We start from the raw sequence: 3,371 nt of genomic DNA, 5'->3' as shown, positions 1-3,371 counted from the left end.
AGAGATGTGTCAATTACTGCGCTCCAGGCAGCGCCTGTAATCCTCCCACTTTGGGAGGCTGAGGTGGACAGATCACCTGAGGTCAGGAGTTCAAGACCAGCCTGGCCGATGTGGTGAAACCCCATCTCTACTAAAAATACAAAAATTAGCCAGGCATGGTGGCGCATGCTCGTAATCCCCAGCTACTCGTGAGGCTGAGGCAGGAGAATTGCTTGAACCTAGGAGGCAGAGGTTGCAGTGAGCCGAGATTGCGCCATTGCATTCCAGCTTGGGCGAAAGAGCAAGACTCTGTCTCAAAAATAAACAAAACAAAACAAAAAATTACGGCGCTCCCCTACTCTAAGGTATTCACAAGGAGACAGAAAAACAGTTTTTTAATTCATCTTCCTTGTCCTCCTCCTCCTCCTCTTCCTCCTCGTCGTCTTCATCTTCCTCTTCCACCTTTATCTGAGCAACTTCAGCAGGACTCTCTGAGCCATCAAACTTCCGTTTTGACTTATACTCAGCAACATCCTTCTCATACTCCTCTTTCAGTTTGGCCGCCTTAATGATGTAAGGCTGCTTCTCACTGTCATTTAAGTTATTCTACATCTCACCCAGCTTTTTTGTCACGTCTCCAATAGAGATGCCAGGGTTTATGGATTTTATCTTGGGGTGGAATTCTGAACAGAACAGGAAGAATCCAGATGGTGGCCTTTTGAAGGTATTAGAATCCTTCTTCTTCTTGCCTCCCTTAGCTGGTCCATAATCCTTCATTTCCTGATCATAGTGTACCTTATCCGCCTTTGCCAGTTCATCAAATTTAGACTTCTCTTTCCTGGACGTTGTCTTCCACCTCCTGGAGCACTTTTTGGAAAATTCTGCAAAATTGACAGGGACCTCTGGGTATTTCTTCTTATGTTCTTCTCTGCACATCTGCACAAAGAAGGCATAAGCAGACACCTTGCCCTTTAGTTTCTTGGGGTTGCCTTTAGCCATCCTGACTGTATTGCTCACTAGTCTGGGCAGTGCAGGGCATGACACGCATCTCAGCGCTCCCCAGCCTCATGCTAGCTGCCTCCAGGAGAGCCGCCTCCTCCTTCCTTCCTTCCTTCCTTCCTTCCTTCCTTCCTTCCTTCCTTTCCTTTCCTTTCCTTTCCTTTCTTTTCCTTTCCTTTCCTTTCTTTCCTTTCTTCCTTCCTTTCTTTCTTTTTTTTTCCGGAGTCTCGCTCTTGTCTCCCAGGCCAGTGGCACGATCTCAGCTTACTGCAACCTCCGTCTCCCGGGTTCAAGCAATTCTCCTGCCTCAGCCTTCTGAGTAGCTGGGACTACAGGAGTGTGCCACCATGCCAGGTTAATTTTTGTATTTTAGTAAAGACAGGGTTTCACCATGTTGGCCAGCCTGGTTTCGAACTCCTGACCTCATGATCCGGCCACCTCTGTCTCCCAAAGTTCTGGGATTACAGGCGTGAGCCTCCACACCTGGCCCTCCTGTATATATTTCTTTATTGGCTCAGATTCCATAGGGAAGGTGATTGTTTAGCACCCTTGATCCCCTTCCCTATTATGTACACAGCTTTAAGTTGAAGAGGATCCCATCACACCACATGCGTGCGCGCACACACACACACACACACACACCTTTACCTTAAGGACCTATACCTATAGGGTATAGTCCACAACTCTTTATCTGGGATTCACGTTCTTCTCAAACCTGCCTCTCCATACTTATCTCCTACTGTCTCCCCCTGAAACAAACCCTCTGTTTCAGTCAGACCACTTCATCCAATTATATTCCAGCCACTGGATCTCTGCTTAGCCGTTTCCTCTCCCTGAGAAGCTCTTCCCACTGCTCCCTCCCAGTCCAAATCCTACCCATATTTCAAAGCCGAGGTCACCTTTCTCTGTGAAAACTCTCCTGGACATTCGTGCACAGAGTAAATTTATTATTACCTGTAGCATAAATTAGGGTTAACTTTTCTCTTTCTTTGTCTATACATCTATTCTCCCCACAACTAGATTTGTGAGTCCCTGGAGAGCATGGGTCACATTTTCTCTCTTTGTTCCCTCAAAACTTAAGCATGAGTTAGAATCTCAACAAATATGTGTGGCTAGAATTTATCTTCTATTTCCCATTTCAGAGCACCAGTTTCCTGAGCTAGTGGTTTTAAGGGTATGAAATTGCTCTTCAGCCACCATTAATAATAGCAATAGATTATCTTAAAAAAGACTTTAAAAAAAGGCCCAGTTGCACCACAGCATCTCTTAACTGTCTCTCTGGTCTGCAGAAGACAACCACTATTGATCTCAAAAAAGCTGTTGTGTCTGCTTACCACTGCACCCCTGGTGAAGGAAAGTCTTCTCAGCCTTCCCAGGGAACATGGTCAGGAGGTAGCTTGATATGGTTTGGATCCATGGTCTAACAGATCTGGTCCCGAGTTGTAACTTTGTATTAGGTCATTCTCGCGTTGCTATAAAGAGATACCTGAGACTGAGTAATTTACAAAGAAAAGAGGTTTAATTGGTTCATGGTTCTGCAGGCTGTACAGGAAGCATGGCAGCATCTACTTGACCTCTGGGGAGGCTTCAGGAAGCTTACAATCATGGTGGAAGGCAAAGGGGGAGTAGGCACATCACATGCTCAGGGCAGGAGCAAGAGAGAAAGCGGGGTGGTGGGTGCCACACGCTTTTAAACAACCAGATCTTGCAAGAACTCACTCACTATCACGGGAACAGCATCAAGGGGGATGGTGCTAAAGCATTCATGAGAAATCCACCACCATGATCCAATCACCTTCCACCTGGCCCACCTCCAACATTGGGGATTATAATTCATCATGAGATTTGGGCAGGGACACAGATCCAAACCATATCAAACTCCATTCTCACATTTCCATATACCTTATATTTTGAGCTTTATGATGCCTTCTCCAGTGTCAGCTCTGATATGCCCACTTCATTTATTATAGAACATTGTCCTCCCCACTCCCCCATTCCCTAGTTTCAAGGAGCAATCCTAGCAGCATATTAGTACTGGCACCATGTGTCCCTGCCAGGCCATTAAACCCTGAGTCACCGGAGGGTGCTCCTGTGACAGTGAGTTCTCCCCATTCCAATCTCATCTTTCTCCCCTTTGTCAAACCTAACTATCCAGGCATCCTAAGGAAGGGACAGCCCGAGGCTGCTCCTCTAGGATATAACCACTTATCATACCAAAGGACAAGTACATCTTCCAGAAAGTTCTGCTTTGGGACAAAAGCCTGCAGTGGTATCTGCTCTGCAATCTCAGTGGATGACATTCTTTTCTCAGACTAAACGCAGTTTAATGAACAAGCCACTAGGGGCAAAGCTGCTTTAGTTTGGTAAATTTAAATTGCTGCTGCTTTTTTTTT

The 3,371-nt window shown here is 46.0% G+C and overlaps 1 pseudogene; it reads right to left on the bottom strand.

Annotated features, from left to right (window-relative positions):
• Positions 1-348: 348 nt before the first annotated feature.
• LOC108513201 (high mobility group protein B3 pseudogene) lies at positions 349-1,062 on the bottom strand (annotated as a pseudogene).
• Between the last annotated feature and the right edge of the window lie 2,309 nt (positions 1,063-3,371).

The sequence above is a fragment of the Rhinopithecus bieti genome, unplaced genomic scaffold (genome assembly GCF_001698545.2).
Source record: "Rhinopithecus bieti isolate Rb0 unplaced genomic scaffold, ASM169854v2 scaffold_32212, whole genome shotgun sequence".
Taxonomy (NCBI): Eukaryota; Metazoa; Chordata; class Mammalia; order Primates; family Cercopithecidae; genus Rhinopithecus; species Rhinopithecus bieti.
The sequence above is the reverse complement of the archived record's forward strand: the minus strand, read 5'-3'. Positions and strand labels throughout refer to the sequence as shown.